The sequence below is a fragment of the Mytilus edulis genome, chromosome 12, assembly GCF_963676685.1.
Source record: "Mytilus edulis chromosome 12, xbMytEdul2.2, whole genome shotgun sequence".
Classification (NCBI taxonomy): domain Eukaryota; kingdom Metazoa; phylum Mollusca; class Bivalvia; order Mytilida; family Mytilidae; genus Mytilus; species Mytilus edulis.
This window is the reverse complement of record NC_092355.1, coordinates 46,778,556-46,800,055: the sequence shown is the minus strand read 5'-3', so window position 1 is coordinate 46,800,055 and position 21,500 is coordinate 46,778,556. Positions and strand designations below refer to the sequence as shown.

The 21,500-nt window shown below is 31.0% G+C and overlaps 2 long non-coding RNA genes across 2 annotated transcripts; one reads left to right on the top strand and one right to left on the bottom strand.

Moving 5' to 3' along the window:
• The first annotated feature begins 1,969 nt into the window (after positions 1 to 1,969).
• LOC139498621 (uncharacterized) lies at positions 1,970 to 9,067 on the top strand. The gene is made up of 4 exons (XR_011657978.1): positions 1,970 to 2,126; positions 3,032 to 3,136; positions 5,744 to 5,848; positions 9,002 to 9,067. It is a non-coding gene; the product is annotated as an uncharacterized lncRNA (long non-coding RNA).
• Positions 9,068 to 12,594: 3,527 nt separating this feature from the next.
• On the bottom strand, positions 12,595 to 20,153 carry LOC139498607 (uncharacterized). Its single transcript, XR_011657972.1, has 4 exons — positions 20,022 to 20,153; positions 16,854 to 16,958; positions 14,517 to 14,635; positions 12,595 to 12,651 (listed from the first exon to the last, which is right to left on the bottom strand). It is a non-coding gene; the product is annotated as an uncharacterized lncRNA (long non-coding RNA).
• Positions 20,154 to 21,500: the final 1,347 nt, after the last annotated feature.

The window sequence follows — 21,500 nt, the reverse complement described above, 5'->3', positions numbered from 1 at the left end:
CCTATCCGGTTACTCGGATAGTCTTTCGACCGATTAACCGGTTAACCGGAAGTTTCAGTTCATGTTTGAGAGCCTTACCTATAGTACACTACAAATGTTCGTTTTCATGATACGATGAATTTAAAAAAAAAGAGAAAATGGAAATAGGGAATATGTAAAAGAGACAACAAGACAACCATAGAGCAGATAACAGCTACCCATGAGTCTTCAATGACGTTTGTCCTTTACACATTATACATGTTATAAGGATCGTCTGTGAGGAATACTGGCGAAGTTTGACTTTTAATAATCCAATATCACCATATATGCTAATTAGCGTTTGTAATATCTTCATATTGAAAAAATAAAAAAAACCTTCTTGATCTCGCCGAATTAAAATGATTCTTTCTCTTTCTATTGATGGCTCAGAAAATAATGTGGGGTGTTTTGAAATTATTAAGCCAGTTGCATCAAGTATACATTAATTACATTCCCCTTGATTTTAGTACATTTTTTTTAGTTGACATTTCGATTATAGTATGACATGGCCTTGCATATTCAGATGTAGGTCTACGCAATATTAGATCAAAAATAAAATAATGAAGTAAATAAAAAAAAAAGTGCACTTAAACTCCGCCATATCAATCTTCAACTGCAAAAAAAATATTTAAAAAAAAGAGGTCTTTTGTTAAAATCGAGGAAAAATGTAAATTTAAGAATACTATATTACATTTTGAGGGGCGTTTTTGTTACAAGTTTGAATAGCTATATATTTAATGAAGAATGAATGAGGAGTTTGTATTTCAATTTGAAAAGATTATAAATACTGACGTCATCACCTTAGTTTTTTCATTTGTTGCAAGTCCATTTATCACATTAATCTACAGTAAAAATTCCTCGCATCTTCGAAAATTCTATATCAGAAATGAATGCACTAAATTAATACTGATAATTCATCTCATCTATAGTTAAAATGGATCGCTTTCAATAATCGATATGCTATATTATGTTGCTTTTTTAACACTTATTTGAACTTTAATGCTATGCGTGTACATTAAAAAGACATATCACAATGAAAATATGTTGAAACTTAACTTCAAATCAATTATTTTGGTATTTTCTAAACGTAAACAAATACAGTTTCCCCATGATCCTTTATTCTACAATAGACATACTCGCATATGATAGCGAAACTTAACTAGCTGGATTCGCACTTTATATACACTGATCATGGTAGTCTAGATCCAATTATGTATAGTACAAATGATAATTAAGCATACACAGCACAAAACCCTGGTACGAATTTTCTTTAAAATTATATATATATTATCCGCAATGTTTCCCTTCAATCTATTAAATTGTAATTAACAGGGTTTTACCACCAAGACTTTTTTTCTGTAAACATCTTCAACTGTAACATTGAAATACTAGTATAAGATACGTTTGGATTTTCGCATGGACGCGTAAATGTACAATAAGCAGAGCTCAACGTTCTGAACATGTTTGCATATATCAGATTTTCTTTATTCATAACGGTTTTTAAAATAATGATAACTTGTATTTTTTACCCTTTGTTCTATTTCTAGCCATGCTGGGTTGCAGGAGGGGTCGTCGGACACATTTTTTTTTTTTTTTAAACCAAACACATTATTAATGATTGCAGCTAAAAAAAATAATTTAGCCTAGTAGTTCATCATCGACCTTGCTGTTTGATATGATGATTTATATTTTATATTTTCCGACGCATTATTTTGACTGTTTTCGCCTGGATCATTAATATTTTGCATTCCGTAACCTAAAGCATCCCCTCAACCCAACCCGTGTTTTCTCAATACTTGAACCACTCCTCATTAACTGATAGTTTTCTCGATGTATTATCAATTGAGTACCCTGATTATAGCATATAATGCTTCTAACGTTTGACCTTCTTTGAGGCCATAGTATGATTCGGAACATAGTATATAATGCTTGATGAACTTATCACGTTTGACCTTCTGTTATTATCGTCATGATGGGAAATCTCCAGATGTAAACATTCTACATAAGTTGTTAATGTATAGATATTATCATTACTGTTGTCTTGAAACAAGGATTAGAGAAGAAAATGAAGTTTGTTTACTGTCTTGCCATCTTTGCCTGTTTGGTTTGTAAGTAGAGTCAAACCGTTTTAAATTGATTGTCCAAACGGTAAATTGTCATTAAAATTTATTCAAAATATGGTGATGTGGTATGATTGTCAATGAGATAACTTTCCATCGGAGATTAAAAAAAAAGTAGAAGATAGAAACTAAAGGTAACCTTACGACTTCAAATGAGCATGCAAATCTCATACCGTTTAGCAAGCTACAAAAGACCCTGACATGACAGTTGAAATGTGAAAACTAACGGCCTTATTTATATACAAATTGATAAAAGGAAAGCTAACACGACAAACAGTAACAAACGACACCAACGGAATCACAGGCTCCAGATTTTGTTTAAGTCCTATAGGACTCATTAGATCATGAATAATTATACCCACTTTCCTTTTAACTAAACGGAAAACAAATCAATTAAATGAGTTTAAGTTTTGATCGACAATGTCGTTGGCAGCAAAAATGAACAGCAAAATAGGTACTAAAAAGAGTCAAAATGGCGGTTTTTGACGTTTTTCGTGTTTTTGTGCCACTTATTTAAAAACAAATATTGAATAACAACTGTAAAACAGCACAAATGATCACCAGGATATGCAAAAAATCCATAATATATTTCACTTATACTTTTAAAGATAATTTATTTGACTATTTTTTTCAATTCTCTTTAAAAATATAATAATAGTTATTTAGTACAAACTATGCACTCAAAAAATGATCAACTATAACAGATCTACAAAAATCATAACTGATTGCAATAAATTAAATGTAAGATTTAATAAAAAATGACAAAACTTTACTAATTAAAATATTCAGGTTCTTATGAGCCTCTTGTTAGTATTTGTTATACAAACATAAAGATTTGATATAAAGGTTAGCTTCTACCTCTGTATGTAGTAATTTACATTTTTTGTTAATAGGCATCGGACATTGCTGTAATACAGCAGGTGAATGTTCTATGACATGTGCTGCAGATAGTCACGTGGCCTGTATAACCCATAACTGTGAATGCCGTCTTAATACCCGTAAGTGATTTCAATATTAATTCGATATTTATCCTAAGTAGTTACCCTAGTCATTTGAATTTTAAAGACGTAATGACTATAGTGATAAATAGATGTAAGTGTTTGTATGTGTGATACAAGGACGCAGTGAGTTATAATATTCTATATAGCCATTAGTTGTCAACTAAGAGTCAATTTCATTGCTTTGCTTTGTTTGTATGAATGTTTGCTCAAGCATTGTTATTGATGAACATCTGAATACAAAATAAAATGGCCGAATTACACTTTTAACTATTTACACCACTGGGTCGATGCCACTGCTGGTGGACGTTTCGTCCCCGAGGGTATCACCAGCCCAGTAGTCAACACTTCGGTGTTGACATGAATATCAATAATGTGGTCATTTTTATAAATTTCCTGTTTACAAAAGTTTAAACTTTTTGAAACACTAAGGATTTTCTTATTCCAGGCATAGACTTCCTTAGCCGTATTTGGCACAACTTTTTGGAATTTTGGATCCTCAATGCTCTTCAACTTTGTAATTGTTTGGCTTTATAAATATTTTGATATGAGCGTCACTGATGAGTCTTATGTAGACGAAACGCGCGTCTGGCGTACTAAATTATAATCCTGGTACCTTTGATAACTAATTAAATTTAAGCTGCAATAAGTGAAATTAGGCATTTGTTTAAGTAATTACAGAAATTTTTACATTAAATTAATTTCCTGAAATAACGATGATTATTCAACCTACACTTAATTAATTAATTGACTTTTTGATTTTTGTTTATTTTCCAAATACTTGTGCATTCGATGAAATATTCTGATGATTAATTAAAAAAAAAATTAAATGCCAAAATTTAATATAAACTGATATAAAAGATTGTAAAATTTTAGTACTTTTCGCAACTTAAAATTGCAAATGCTTACTACCCTAAGCATCACCAAAATCTTGCAGAGCAGGTGTAAAGATATTAATAATGATCAATATCAAGCCATTGTTCAAATAACCATGAACATATCAAATTTTATAAAATAAAAAAACCAACACAGCTATTAACAGGTGCACGTACTGCATTTCTTGAACACAAGTAATCATCAATTAATTACATTTCTTCACATTTGTAATTGAACTTTAGCCTAAAAAAATAACTCTTATAAAAAACCAGCACCTTAAAATGGAACATCCAGTGGTTGACTCAGCATATTGTCTTTCGGGAGAGAGAAGAAACAAATATTCCTTGGTCGTGGGCAATGATTCCTAAATGCTGGGATCACACATTGCGATTATTGCTCCCGTTTGAGATCAGACAGCAATAAGACACGAAAAGTGAAAAAGTCGGATTACTATCCTCAATTATCTGGAATGTCCTATCATTGTCTGAACGCAGTCGTTTAAATTCGTAACAGATAGGCTACGGGTCGGGAATGGTCTTGATAGTTCGGCGAAGCACCCCGACATTTAGGTGCGTCCCGTAACATTCGGGGAAACTCAGCCGACTTTGTCTAGCCGGATGACAAGCGTGACTATGTCGTGACAGATTCTGCTGTATCGGATAAAAATTCTAACATTGTTCTGTGTTTTCTGGACGGTGTCCTGTGGAACGGGAATGATATGGAGAAATTTTTCATTGATGTTTTTCTGCCGATTGAGTCCAGATTGCATCCAGATCTAGTCGATTTCAAACCGTCTTTGCCGAAATCGTTCCGGAACAGTCCTGTTATTAATACGAAATTCGCCAATGATACCCACCTCAGAGTCCCGACAATTACAGAATACAATACGACTGAGACCAGACAAAGACGTTTGCAATGAGATAGAGAGGATCGTGATAGAATTCCGTTCCGACAGTACCTGATCATCCCGAGTATGTCGACAGTTTTCGAACGGATAACTTCTGTCAGCGTCGGTTCACTGTCTGGTCACTGTCTGATCTCTGTCGGATTGAGAACGGGATTATCGTGAAAAAATTCTCTTGGAAACGGTTGAATATCAACGCTTCCTGAACAATATCTGATTGTTGTCGTGATTAATTAATTAAAGTTTGAATTTCCTTCCACGATTCACAGGATCTTGATCAGACTTTTGACAAATTTTAATTGGGAATGGTCCTGTCAAGGACGGCAGTAAAATCGTGAATGTGTGATCACAGCTTTAGCGAAAATATATCAATCCACATTGAATTGTAATTTCATTAAGTAAACAATCAATGCTTATACCACAATAATTATATAAAACAATACATCTTAAGTAAACAATTATCTAATATTTAATACCAAACAAGCATTTGGGTTTACGATTGCATTTCTTTTTTTAAAGAAAGCAACTTGTATCTATTGTTGACCAGCCAAAACCGACTCGATCGTTAAAGAACCGGTTTTGGCTGGTCAATAATAGATAACCGAAGATATGAAATTTAATTGTAACATGGTAAAATTTGCATATGGAATTATAAAAATGCAATGTATTTATCACCGTTGACACAGCAGAATTAAATGGATTCCCATTGATAGTGTAATCCGTGGGACTCGAACATTATCAATGTTTCTGTCAATACTGATGTCCATTGGACAGTCTTTGTAAAACATTAATTTGGTAGTGATAAATGATTAATCTCAATATTCCAGAGGGAGGATGCTCATCCAAAGATGACTGTCGATCACATCAATGTCGCCATGATTACTCACCTCATTGTATCGATGGTCGATGTGATTGCTGGAAGAAGGATTAAGGTATCTATAATGAGTAGCTTTTTCTATAGACATATTTACTATATACATTATTGTAGAAATAGTAGTTAATGCATTACTTTCTTACCTACATATTATTTGTAACTTTCTTTTTTTTTATATATAATTGTACAATGTTTCCTCAAATATGAAACACGATGTTTTCAGAAAATACGGAGTATATTTTGCTTTTTTATATTAGTCTCGAGCATTTTGAAACTGGACTGACTTCTTTAGCAGGGATGCTGATCCTGTGAACACGACCGGTCATGTGACTTCCTGAGGGTTTTTGTTGTTACCTTGATTTGTTTCCTCTGATTTGAATACCGTTAAACTGCTGTCTCTTTTTAAAACAAAATCCGTCAGAGCTACATGTAGCACCGGTACGTTTATAACTTGCATGTATATGTTGTGTACAAGTTATCATTTTGTACAAATTATAATTTGTACAAAAATATTGTACAAATTATAATTTGTATTTTGACTTTGTACAAATTGTAATTTGTACAAAAAGTGCTTGTACAAATTACAATTTGTACAAAAATGGACAAAAATTCACTTATAACTTGTACAATTATTTATCATATGGATTTTGGTGAAAAAAACATCGATACACATTATTGAAATGCTATTAAATGACCACACAGTACACCTAAGTTACAAAATCAAACATTATTTCTTTATCATTCGTTTGAGCAGTTGATCTAGTGATTTATGGAATCAGGTATTACAAACCATCTTTTGACTCCCAAATCGATGACGACCTGTTTTACTGGCATTTTAACTGCTTCACATAGCGAACGTTGAAGCTCAAGAACCGTTGCTGTGAATAAACATGTGTATTTCACTGCTTCAGTTGGACTTTTAGACAAATAAATATCCAAGAAAGAAAGCGAGATTAAACACCCCATTTGGTTAAGGAATATGACTATGCTAAAGTCAGGAATATGTCAGTTGTTTTTCTGCCGTTTTTTTATCAATGTTTTTTTCAACAAGGATCTTTGTTTTATAAATATCAAACTTAACGGAAATCAGTTGAGACAATCTAAGCTTGAAAAAACAACGTTAAACATATGCAGAACAGACAGACAGACTTTTATTTTATAGTTGGTGTAGTATTATAAAATCATCAGACCCAATGGCATTGAACCATCAATCTTTTCACAAACAAAAGTGAAGCTGAACAAGTCATATAAATCCAATCTTTTGAGGTACCAATTACAAATATAAACTATAACTTGTTTAAAGAAAGATTTGATTGTTTTCATGGAATTTTTGAAATAACGAATAAGTGGCAACATATCTTTTGAGATCCTTTTCACGATCATCAAAATGCTATGCACGATCTTTCACGATACAAAATATCAAATTTTACAACTATAATCGTTTTTGCAAACTTTCTAAATAAAACAAAAATCCTCAAAATAACGATAAGAACTAATCAAGCAGTACTATTGAATGATCTCTTCTTTTTTTAAAGAAAAAGTAGTTTATGTATTAAAAATTTGTATAAAAATCCTATTTGTTTACTTTTTTCTCTCAAAAATTTCGAAGATCAATCTGCCTTTTGTAGTTGTGAAAAAACGGTGTATTTTGTTAATTAAGTTTAGTGTGTGGTCAGTTAATTACAATTCTATCATGTGAATCAATGCATTTTTCACCAAAATTCATATTTAAAATTGTTGTACAAGTTATAAGTGAATTTTGGTCAAATTTTGTACAAATTGTAATTTGTACAGGCACGATTTGTACAAATTATAATTTGTACAAAGTCAAAATACAAATTATAATTTGTACAAAATGATAACTTGTACACAACATATATAATGCAAAAGGATTTTAAGGATGTACTTAGATGAAATTAAAAAATCTAAAATGTAAAATCAATACTATAATTTAAGTCAGAATAGCAATTGTTTTAAAAGAAACTAAATAAGCTTTAAACATATTGATTGGTTATAGGACTCCTTTTCGTGATATCTATATGTGAAGAAGAAAACCAAAATAGCGGGAAAAGGCTGACTCGGACTTTTATAATAATGTTTGCATTGGTATTATTTGGGTCTCAAATCGAAAAAAAAAAATCGAGAATCTGCTTATATTTTGGTAAATGACCTTTATATGTAAAGAAAAATGGGCGTTATTTTGCAAAATATTTTACCCTGTATCTTCGGATAAAAAACCATTGAGTCCAAACATCTGACTAAACGTTAAACCGTACCTAATTACATGAAAAAAAATCGTATATTTTTTTGTGCCGAGCCGAAATGGATTCTTGTTACAAAAAAAAACCCCAACTTGTACTGAGTGACCGTGACGTCATCAACGTTTTTCAATATATACTCTGGTTTAAAATGGAGTTTTTAACAGAACTATCATCCTATGGAGGGGTATTTGCAAAAAATACCAGTCAAGGGACGGTGAAATTTTCCGAGCCGCTAGGCAAGTGAAATTTGGTCCAAAAGACTGGTATTTCTACAAAATACCCTCCATAACAGGATATATCTGTGTAATCACACCGAACAGATTTTGATCAAAACTTTCTGTACAGGTGAAGGGAAAATTATTTTTTTTTAATTTGTAAGCTGTAATCCATTAATTTGTTTAAATTTTGAGGATAAGTAGATACTATCATAGTACCGCGGGAATTTTACATGTACTTATAGGCGTTCGCGATGGCTTTATTTTATAATGTCATATTTTTCGGCGTGAATAGGCTAGTGAGGGTAAAAAGGGAATATTCAAAATACCACGGCATAGAGGTGAATTTGAGGCATTTTCCGGCAGTGGGGAAAAAAAGACCAGTTCGTTTGAAATGAGGAAAATATGTTAGGATATGCGAATAATACACTAGCTACCAACCAATCAAAATCCGGCATTCTTATATAACTTGTAATTAAAAGAATTAAAATTTAAGGAATGACTGTAATATTTTTTCTGTCTATTTGAAATAACAAAAAGAATCCGTGAACACTTTGAAATAACCCGCTAATGTGCACCACATTTTTGATGTTGGATATATAAATACCGTGACACGTCGTATGGCAATTCACACAGTGAACAAAAGAAAATAAACTAACTTATTCTCCATGAAACTTAGAAACTTGGAACATTTGTAACTATTATTAATAAACATTTTTTTTCCCTCTTTTGTAGGAAGATGAATAAAGAATAACCAAAGAATGTTAACGATACATTTTGATAATAAATATCTTATTTATACTTTCATGTTATTATTGCCATTAACTGGGTGAATTAGGTATATATAACATCCAACGGTCTTTTGTGTAAACAACGGATGTTTTAGTCAACAATGTATTATACTAGTATACCATGAATTTCATTGTCTCAATTTCTGTTTTCCTTTTCTGTTTATATCAGACCAGGATTTTTCTTAATCTTGTCATTCGCATGATTATGGTATTTAAACGTAGATAGAACTATTGTTTCTATTATGAAAAACACATAATTACGATCTGATAAATCAACTATCAGCTCCTCGACACAATATGGCATCTTTAAGAACGTGGTAGCTGCGATAGTTCGAATAAAAAGTATCCGATTGTGACACACAACTATTAGTTAACCATCTTACATAATTCGTTTACCCTTCCGCCGATGAATCCCGGTTTACCAGGATTCACGCTTCAGACAGCTGATGATGATACAGTCATATTTATGGTTCCTTGGGCTTAGATGAAAATGAAAAATCTGATCAAAACAATATTCTAAACAGGCTTACTGTAAATGAAAACTCTTCTTTTAAAATTCAGTATGATCCTTTTGCAGGTATGAATGGGTACAGATATTTGTAGAACTGGGCATAGAATATGAACTTTCAGCTAATTTAGAAAGTAAAAAAATAATTTAAAAAAAACCCAGCTATAATTCAGTTTAGATATTAATGAAAACTACGTTCTAAATCCTCCACCTCTTGCTGGATATAACAAAAAATGTTAAAGTTATGAATTGTATTCGTAGTTTTAAAATTAACAATTGTCTAATTGTTTTAAATTTTGTAATATTTGCAAAGAAAAAATGGATATGAAAATGACGCAAGATAATTAATGTAAGCATTGTTTAGATAAATCACCAATAAACATATTTTCAGCAGAAAACAATATGGACCCTAAAATATTCCATCTGAACTTATTATTTTATTTTAGACAAACACTTTATGTAGGATTGGCTTAGTAAGCTGGCATTTAAAGTTGCGCCTTCCTAAAACTATTTAATATGAAAACGTTCCACTTGTGTCACAATAATCAAGAGTAGTTTCTGTAAGGGTTCATGCCATAAGTGTTTCCCATAAATTGAAATGCAAAAGAATCGACTACAGAAAAAGAACATTTAACGCTTTAATTTCAAAACCGCTCAATTGCCAAAACACACTGTAATGCAAAATCAGAATGTACAAAACAGAACTCAAAACATACACAACAGATTTGGTCGAACTTTCGGACAATCTCTTTTAACGTTGCTTATGGCATAGGTTACATTGCCTTCGATGGTGACACTTAAACCAAGGTTATGGTGCATCATTAGCTATAAGAAGATGTGGTATGGGTGTAAATGAAATAACGCTCCATTCAAGTGACAATTTGTAAAAGTAAACCAACCATTATAGGTTAAAGTACGGCTTTCAACACGACTTACACCGAACAGCAAGCTATAAAGGGCCCCCAAAAATGACTTCTCATTCAAATAGGAAAACAAAAGGTCTTATCTCTATAAAAACGAGTAACACTTATGAACCACATTGACTAGCGACAGCCACTAAACATCAGGTTCCCGACTTAGAACAGGTGCATTACCGATAGAAATCGTATTCGAAGATATTGCTACGGTGCGAATAGGTTTACATGGATCGTATTTAATTTTAGTGCTTCATAGATAAATTACATACACGTTTTGTATTCATAAACCACGTAGTTGGCAGAAGGGTCGATTTTGAGTCTTTATACTGTGTTTTTTTTTAGAACCATTAAACATAACGGAGGCGATACCACTTTTTTATGCTTTTGTTTTCGGTATATTTCTTCAAAAACTATAATGGAGCTTTCATCAAATTTGTATCTGGTCCCTCCCAAAAAGGTAAAACATGTGTCTTATCATTACAATTATGTATCCATTTTATCACTGTTTAAACAGCTTTGATGGATGACAGTAGAAAACAGAATCTCATACCACAAATCAATTTTGATGCATAAATGCCTTAAGAATGAAACCCCGGTATATCACACTGAAAAATTTAAAGAAATGCCAGAAATAAACCAATATTGCTTGAGAAATGCCTCTTGCAAAAATTTACAAGTTCCAAAAACCAAAACAGAGCTTTCTAAGAAATCTTTTATATATTCAGGATCTATTTTATGGAATAACTTACCAATATCCCTGAAAAAATCAACCTCAAGTACAAGCTTATTCAAAAAAGATTTAAAAAATTACTTGATGGAACATTTAGAAGCTGTGTGTTTTTTATATGCATAATAATTTTCACACACTTACTCAAACTTATGATATTGTTGATGCCAATACTTGATACATGTCGTATATGAATTTGTAACTTTTACCTGTTTTGAAAATTGTATATTTCATAACAATTTCGTATTTCATTATTCATGTATGTGTGTCTGTTTGATTTTTTGTAATTGTTTGTTATATATCATTGCATTTCAAAAACGCTTCATCTTTGTTTGATTTTCTTTACTATTTTGACCTGAGCGTTACTGATGAGTCTTATATAGACGAAACACGCGTCTGGCGTATTAAATCATAAGCTTGGTACCTTTAATAGCTAGTAGCATATCGTAATGTTCTATTGTATGTGTGTTTCCCTGTACTATTTGTTGTTCCATTTATTTTTATTGTAATCCTGTCATGTAATGTTGTTATTTTAGTGTTATATGTAACATGGCCATAAAAGCGGAAGGTTTGGCTAGCCACAACCCACCATTTTTCTTAAAATGTCCTGTCTATGGTTATCTTGTAGTTCGTTTCTGTGTGTGTTGCGTTGTCGTTTGGTTTTTGTTTCACTTTAGTGTTTCTGTTGTTTCGTTGTTCCCTGGTATTTGATGTGTTTTCCTCGGTTTTTGTTTGTAACCGATTTTTTTTTCAAAATCGATTAATGAATTTCGAACAGCGGTATACGTGAACTACTGTTGCCTGTATTTGAACCTAAATTAGAATGAAATTCAAAACAGTGTGGCTGTGGCCATTGATTGACACATTAAATTCATCCATTGACTGGGACAATTTACGTGAACGTTTGTCTGTAATGACCACTGTTCACGAAGTACCTACGATAGACATTTAAACTGTGGGGTCACCAAAGGTTTCTTAACGCCTTTTATTATAAAATAATTCAAAAATTAATCAGGAATAACCTTTATGTTTTGATTTATATAATTGTTATAAATCAAAACATCGTGTTATTTCTGATTAATTTTTCGAATTACTTTATTAAGGTGTTGAAAACCTTTGGTGACCCCATAGTTTAAGTTTCTTTAAAAAGTACATAGTGAGCAGTGATCGTTACATACAAACGTTCACCTAAATTGTCCCAGTCAATGGATGATTTTAATGTGTCAATCAATGGCCACAGCCACACTGTTTTGAATTTCATTCTATCAATTTTTGATTTCATATTCAACACGAGGCAACATGTTATCAATTGGCTGACTAAAAAATATTGACATGTTGACTGCTGACTATCCTTTCATCATTCTTTAACAGAGACAGAAACAATATTTTCTTCATACAATTTTTATTTATGTTTTCAAACAAGTTACGTCAGCTGTTTAATTCTGAAAAAAGAAAAGAGAATATAGAAAGTATAAAAAAGGTATTTGTGAAACTGTAATTATGTTCAAAATGATAAATCATTAAAAATTGGGTAATTTCAAATGGCTGTAGCAAAAAAAGATGTGCAAAACCATATGATTTTTACTTCATCAACTACTGGTACTTTCTAATAGTCATATAATCTCAAAAGCTAGGTTAAGAAAAACAATTTTAATTCTAGAAAATGTTGGCTCATCATGGATGTACATCCTGAAAGGCATATTTAGTCGTCCCCGTGTCCTTGTATAAATTACAGATACGGCATGGATTTTGTTTTATCTGTTTTGAGGCCGCATGGTTTCCTGTAAGGCAGTGGCTATTTGACCGGCACTGGCAAAATAGCAAATTTGCTATTTAGCCGGCTCTGATAATAACTATATCTCACTGTAATTAAAATGATCAAAATTTTATATTTAAAAACTTTTGTTACTGTTACTCATATAAACACTTAAACTTTTAACTTTCAACTTCAATATATTCTTAAAATTAAACTCTCCTTTAGAAAAAAACATTATGTACCTGTATATGACTTAGGGCAAATCTAATATATATGTGAAAATTCACGAAAACTAGTTTCGCAAGAAGAAGAACGAGATACAGCTCAACAAGAAGAACCCCACTGGATTCCAATTGTTGTGGGTGGCATGTTTCGCACATATTACTTCCACCAAATATCAAGAAACCTGGAAGGCCAAAAGGTTTGACCCAAACTGTCATGGGCGAACTGTCATCGATCAGTCTTCCAAAAAAGTGTACCCGTAAAAACCATATGGTAAAAACAGCAATTGTGTACCATTTCATAAGAAAAGTTACAAAGAAATGGGATTTTTTTTTATATTAGACTGGTTTGTTTAAAGCGATTTAGCAAACAAATCTGTAAATAACAACATTTCAATAACAGAGGAACAAGTTGATTCAGCAAGACCTGAACTTTTAACTGCCTCTTGTTTGGACTCAATTATAAATATTGATTTAATCAAAAAGTATTGTCAAAAAGATGCGTGGGAAGCTATTAAGAGCGTGTTTAAAGAGAAGAAAAATTCTATCTTCATATGTAACATAATTTTTTTATAATGCAGATACAAAAGAAGCCAGTGTAATGTGTAGTGTCTGTTTGGAGTGGCAAAATTTGGGCTAGACTAAAACAACTTCCAAAGGCAAAGAATTGGTTTTGTAACAATTGCAAATGTTAAATCATGATTCCATTTGAAATTTATAGCAAACAACTTTTAATATTGTGACCGGTCTGTCATGTCTGTTTTATGATGTAGTTTTACCAAGGATTTGTATAGTCACTATATAGTTACTATACAAATCCTTGGTTTTACATAATACTATTTTTATCACACGGCAGGATATTTAACCATAGATTTTACACAGATTTGAAAATCAACTTTTTATAAATATTAAAAAAAAATATATTTTATAATGTATATACAAATGTGTTTTCATGCTTTTAATTAATATCATAAAGTTATAAATTATTTACTTATGAACATCTTCAATATTTTATTTTTGATTGTACTGTATTTTTAATGCTTGATATTGTCATGATTGTGATAAAATGATTTTAAAATTATAATTAAGATTTTTTATGCTCTACTAATCATGTCAATGAACAGTTTTATTCAGTGCCGGCTAAATAGCAAATTACTATTTTGCCGGTGCCGGTCAAATAGCCACTGCCTTCCTGTAATTACTCATGTTTGTCCTTAAAAGGATGGTTGACCTTGTCTCATTGCCAACTATATGTCACCCAAACATTTGTTTTGTCATCAGGTGCACAGGTACATAATTTCTATAATTTTACAGCAAATAATCCACTTACCATTTAATTACCATGATGCCATTCAAATTGACATTTGCAATGTGCGTCGACACAGTGGGCTGAATGGTATTTATCACAGTTCAGATTTCCACATTGTGATTTATCGGAACAGTCTAGTTCTGTAAATTAAACAATTAAGATTTTAACAGTTTGCTTAAAATTCGCCTAATGATAGAGTTAGCATTATACTACCATTTAAGATGTACATGTATGTATACGCAGTTTCTGTTATAACTTTCGTCCACTTTTACACATTATTTCTCTTTTTATGCATATCTAGGCAGTCGCGTTGTAAATACTTTACCTACTCCAACTTTTAAATTTAACAATTATACAAGCGTGGTCCGGTTTTCAATTTGATGTCCTGTCAGGATTGGTTTTAGTAATATAAGAATGACGTGATTCATTTTACATCATACCGATGAAGATATCTGTTACTAGTATTCGAAATACAAATATTTACTGGTATTTGTACATGTATGTATTGCTTCCTTTGTATAATAATGGTGTTGTTTTGTACACTTTTTAGTCGTATATATAATTTTTCTTTTGTGTACAGTATAGTTTTATTTTAAATAACAATCAAGCACTGTCATAAGATGCAAGGGTTGGAATACGTTTAGGATATAACATCATCGACGAAGCATATATGGGCGTTTTCAATAAAAGCGTGACTTTCATACCTAAAAAAAATGGAAAAATCAACTTGTCTAAAATTTTATTTCAAGAGTTATTTTGAATACCTATATTATAGACCTGTTTGTAAACAAAAAGTGAAATCTTAAATACTCTTTAAAATGATATTTTTTTTCATAATTTGTGTACTGTTTCGTAGGGGACATTTGTCCACTACGAAACTGCTTCTAACCACACATCTTATTGCAATTTTAAATGTCTCCTGTAGACATTCCCGTTTGTTTACTTTATATACTGAAAAGATCTAATTTTTTTCTAAATTGAAGAACCATTTTGTATCGATAAAGATTAGACAGTACTTCAAATATGAAGGTACAACTCATGTTACGTAGGGGACATTTTGATGCGTTTCGTAGTTGACAAAACCGTTTCGTAGTGGACAAAAAGTTTCGTAGTTGACATCAACCCTATTCTATGTTAATAAAAACATACTAAAAATTACATGAAACTAACCCTTGTTATTTGTTTTGCACGAATATAATTGAAAAAAAGAGTAAAAAAAAAAGACTGCATGGTAGTGGTAGTGTCCACAATCCCTATATTACAATAGTAACAAGACTGATTGTATTCATCAAAGCATGCATTACGCTGTACACTGACATTTTTTTCATAATTTTAAAACCAGATACTGAAGGAGATTTGGCCCGTTTCGTAGTGGACATTTACAAAAATACGGTATCACTCCGGTCCATTTGATGTGCTTAATTTTTCTTACCAACAATTTAACTGCCGTTACAAAAGCATCACTTCTTTTGTAAGACCCTAATGTTTATATCTTTTGCAAACAAAATTACATTGATTTTATTAAACTGTTTTTTTTAGCAAATTTGAATGACTTCGTTTCGTAGTGGACATTTTGTCAGGGACACACCTTCTGAAATTAAACATCCTATGTTAAAAGCTGTTTATTAAAATATGTTGGCTCTAAACATACTTTTGAATTATTAAAGACCTTATATCAAGTAAAAATAACTACATTTTTTACGATTTTTTAGAGTATGAATGTTGAACAGGCGGTCTAGGGACATGCCATTTTTGTTGTTTTTGACCATTCAGGAATCAATACCTTATCAATCCCTCTACAAAATATACTGCTTCTTTGCTTAAAAATGTTAAATCTAATTCAATGTACTGACTGCACAAAAATTACTTGTAAAGATCAAACAGGTTTTTTTAAAGTGGCTGGGACAAGAAAATACCTTTTTATTGAAAAACACCCATATATTATACGTACATGTCAATGACAACTAAATGATATTTATATAACCACAATTTACTTGTAGAAAGAATGCGATCAAGTGTTAAAAAAAAACAACTGCTGCGCTCATCATATGTTAGTGTAATGCATAGGAGAAACGCGAAAATAAAATCTTTCCACCCACATATCACTGGTAAAATATAAAACATGACTGACGTTTTTCGTTTCATTTTAATTTATGGCAATCACAATACATTGGTCCATGGCCATATGATGAGTTTTCTGATAAGTATTATAATATTCGGTGAATATATTCATATTGGTTTTGATACCAAACACATGTAAACAATATTTTTCTTATAAGTACAATTTTGGACAGCATAAAACGCCCAAGGACAGAAAATTCTCGACAAGAATTAAAAACTAAACTACAATATTATTACCGTGATCTCCATGACATTCACACTTATGATTGATGCACGCCATGTGTTGTCCAGCAGAACATGTGATAGTACATTCACTTGCTACATTACAGCAGCTAATACACCCTAAAGCAAGAATAATCATAACATTAGAAAGTTGGAAAAAGACAGCTTCAAATTTTAATAGATCATCAAAATATCAATATTCAACGCATTCAAGTGAGTGCTATATGTAAACATGGTAAAGTATCCTCTCGCAGCAATGATGAAAAGAATAATATTGTGTGATAAATGTGGTATACTAAAATGCATCTTTATAATATATTCGTTTCAAATTATTCTTAGATAACCCACTTTACAGTCTTACATTTAAACACATCAGAGTGAAATTTTCGCATCATTTCTCAATTATAAAAAGTTAACTAAAGTTGTCATCTCATGCTAATAAAGGGACAGACAATATTACTTAACATACAGATTCAAGAGGGTGCTATGTAAACCTGGTAAAGTATCCCTTTGCAGCAAAAATGAAAAGAGATTTTAGGCCCTTCATAGCTTGCTGTTCGGTGTAAACCGAAGCTCCGTGTTGAAGACCGTACTTTGACCTATAATGGTTTACTTTTACAAGTTATGACTTGGATGGAAAGTTGTCCCATTGGCACTCATACCACATCTTCTTATATCTAGATTTTTAAAACAACTGAGTTTTTTAACAGTAGAGATGATACTACACAATACGTCTAGTTTCTGATATTACCACTCCAGGACAGGGACTATGAAATTAATTTAAATTTTGTTTATTTTAGCATGCCAAAGGCCGAGGGTGAATGTCATATGGATGGCGTAGATAAATCATTGTATCAAATGAAATCAAAAGTCAACAATTGTTTTATTATATGACTCTTTATCCTTCTCCAATTTTCTAGTATTTGCTCAAATACTTTTAAAACTGCTTCCTGTTTTATACAACATGTAAATAGTACTGCTTTTGCAATGGCGAATTTTCCTAAGTTGATAATTTTTTTTACTAAAAACAAATACGACACAAAAAAGAAGAAGAGAAGAATATGAAATTAATTAAAATTTTGTTTTTGTTTACATTTTTATAACTAATCATGGAAATCAAATATAAAAAGGGCGAAGGAAGTGTGTGATGTTATATTTTCACTACACATTTAAAAAATATTGAAATTTTAATTTGTCTTTCTATAATGTTTTAATTTTTATGACTTGTTTATATTCATTTAAATTAATTAAAAACAAATACGCCACAAAAAAAGAAGAAGAGAAGAATATGAAATTAATTAAAATTTTGTTTTTGTTTACATTTTTATAACTAATCATGGAAATCAAATATAAAAAGGGCGAAGGAAGTGTGTGATGTTATATTTTCACTACACATTTAAGAAATATTGAAATTTTAATTTGTCTTTCTATAATGTTTTAATTTTTATGACTTGTTTATATTCATTTAAATTTACTAAAAACAAATACGCCACAAAAAAAGAAGAAGAGAAGAATATGAAATTAATTAAAATTTTGTTTTTGTTTACATTTTTATAACTAATCATGGAAATCAAATATAAAAAGGGCGAAGGAAGTGTGTGATGTTATATTTTCACTACACATTTAAAAAATATTGAAATTTTAATTTGTCTTTCTCTAATGTTTTAATTTTTATGACTTGTTTATATTTGTAATTAACTTGATTATCACAATTATAAATATTATACAATTATTGTTTTTGATGAGGTTGACACAATGATTTATCAACCCAGAGATATGATAATCACATAGGCCAATAAAATGATTTATTGTATAGCAATATAATATTTCCAACAGAAAGTAACCAAAAGTTAGCGTGCAATAAATTCTAATATTGCACTAGTGCAATAAATCTTCAAAATACATGACGTCATCAATGACAAAATCTTAGTTTAAACCAATTTTTACTTTCAAATATTATATTGCTATACAATAAAAGGGTTATTGCATGAATATTGGGGAATATTGTCCCTCGTAGAACTTTATTATATGACTTTTTATCATTCTCCAATTTTCTAGTATTTGCTCAAAATACTTTTAAAATTGCCTCCTGTTGTATACCACATTTAAATAGTACTGCTTTTGCAGTTGCGAATTTTCCTAAATTGAAATATTCATTAAAATTTACTAAAAACAAATACATCACCAAAAAAATAAAAAAAGAAGAAGAAGAGAAGAAGAAATATGCCGACAACAAGAAAAGAAAAAATAAACGTGAATTTACTTTACGTCTTTTTAAAAAATACGTCATCAACGTTGCCTTGGAATATCTAAATTAGGTACAAGGGAGATGTTTCAAACCTTATATTAACCTCTCGTTATTTTTGCCGCGTTGAATATTTCGTCTTATCAAAGAGGATTTCATATGTTTTTAGCCTATGAGAAAACAGAAAATTTATAGTCATGTCAAAATGAGTGTTGTGTTTTAACTATTATTTTACTATTTTTTGAAGGCTGTACGGTGACTTATAGTCGTCTGTGGCAATTGGTATCTCGCGGAGAGCTTTTTCATTGGCATTCATGCCACATATTCTTATTCTTGTATTAAACGTATGATTGAAGTAACAAATGTTTTTCATATTAGAATTTAATGTTTTCTAAGTGATGTAGCTGATAAAAAGAATGATCCAACATCATTTTGATGCTATTTATTGGGCTTAAAGTGTAGTACTGTAAACACCAAAGCAAAAGAAAATACTTGAAATTCCAACAAAAAATCAAGTAGCAAAAAATACCGAACTCAAAGGAAAATTCAAAACGTCTTTTATTAAATGTCAAAATCAAAAGCTCAAAATGCTCTAAAGTTTTTATTAACTTCTACTCAGAACAAACGATTGTAAAAAGCATTAGGAAAACTATAACCCTATGGTCGTTTTATTTCAAACTTTTTAGATGAGAGGTGGAGTCATTGTCATACAATGAACGAGATTCGGTCAAAACTTTATTGATTATATCCAACATAATCATAGTCAACCATGATCAATTACATTTCAACATTTACTGCAATGCAATTTTTAAGACAAACTTTTTCATTCAAATATTGCGTATATCGAGCAGTTTTTACGTATCTTTCTTTTATTAACGAAAAGTAAAGAATGACTTTTGTACTTTCATTCAAAGCAATTGTATGTTTTGAGAACTCACCAATGATACATGCAAGTAATCCTAAACACAGAGTAAGTTTCATTTTGTGTTGTTCAGGCTGACCAGTTGTACAAAGTGTGTGTCCCTCGACATTTTATCACCTTATCATTTGGTATAAGACGTGCTCTATCCATCTGGTCATTTCACAGAGGAAATTCATGTTCTGTATAATCACGATAGTCAAATGAAATGAAAACGACATTTAATTTCCGTCGTGCTTTAATTTTCTAGATTCAACTTCACCAGGACCAAACAATTGTAAGCTTACGATGCATTAGTTCAAAACAGATAATGATAAAAAAAATGCATTTAGATGTTTTATGACTCCCGGATGCTGCTTAATTCCCCAATGTTAAAATTTCCTTAACTAATTTCATCGATTGTCATACAAGTTGAAATGTTAGCGGCAATAAGTGAAATTAGGCATTAAGCTTAAATCCCTGACAACAAGCTAACGCCTAAGTCTATTGCCTAAATGACGTCTTAAATCCTAGGCTGTAAGCTAAAATCCTGATAACTTTTTGCAGGCATTAGGCTTAATTCCTAATATATAAATAGGAGTAAATAAATAAAAGGCATTTATTCATTTACATAAAAATACATTTGTTATATAATAACTAGTGTTGTTAATGGTTACCGGTCGAACGACCCAATACCGAATACCAAAAACGCAAATCGGTTAACCGGACTTTTTTTCAATTTTGATAGACTTGATATGAATTTGTATTGAAATCCATTAATCCTTATGTTTTATTTTAAAAATGTCGTCGTAGTAATTAATTTGACAGATCAATTGTCCAGTATATTGATTGCTATTGTTAATCATAAAACATAAAATTAATTAGAGCTCGAGGCAGGATCTTAAAGAAACATAATTAGTAAACATGTTTTTTAACAGTAACTTTAAAGTCATAAGAAACCTAAAAAAAAAATGCATACGTTTTTTTATAACTTTCATTGTAAAACTTATGTACTTATACTTTTTTCTGAATAAATCTTTAATTTTTCATGTTTAGAAGAAGTTTACTTTATTTTAATTGCTTCCTTCCAGGAAGCAATTCCCCCGACATATTTTCCGTATGCAAAGTGACCTCAGTGTGACCCATCTCGTAAAAATCCTGTGATCACAATACGCATGGATGTACTTAAAAAAACTATTATCTGAATTTACATGTTAAACACGTGCTCAATTTCCATGCTTTTTTGTCGATTGTTGACAAACAGCGTGACAATCGTTAAACTTCGACTTCAAAACACGAACTTTAATTACCTGCCATATTTTCACAACAACACTGACCTATTGAAAAAAAAATTTAACGATTATACGAAATTTACACGAAAAAAATGATAAATTCGTGCAAAGAAGACTAAATTAATGATGTTTGTATGCATTGGTTCAAGAATTGGAAGAACATTTTTTTTCACCGGTCACTCGTTTTTTTTTTTACCTTAAATCAGTAATGCAATTAATTTTTACTA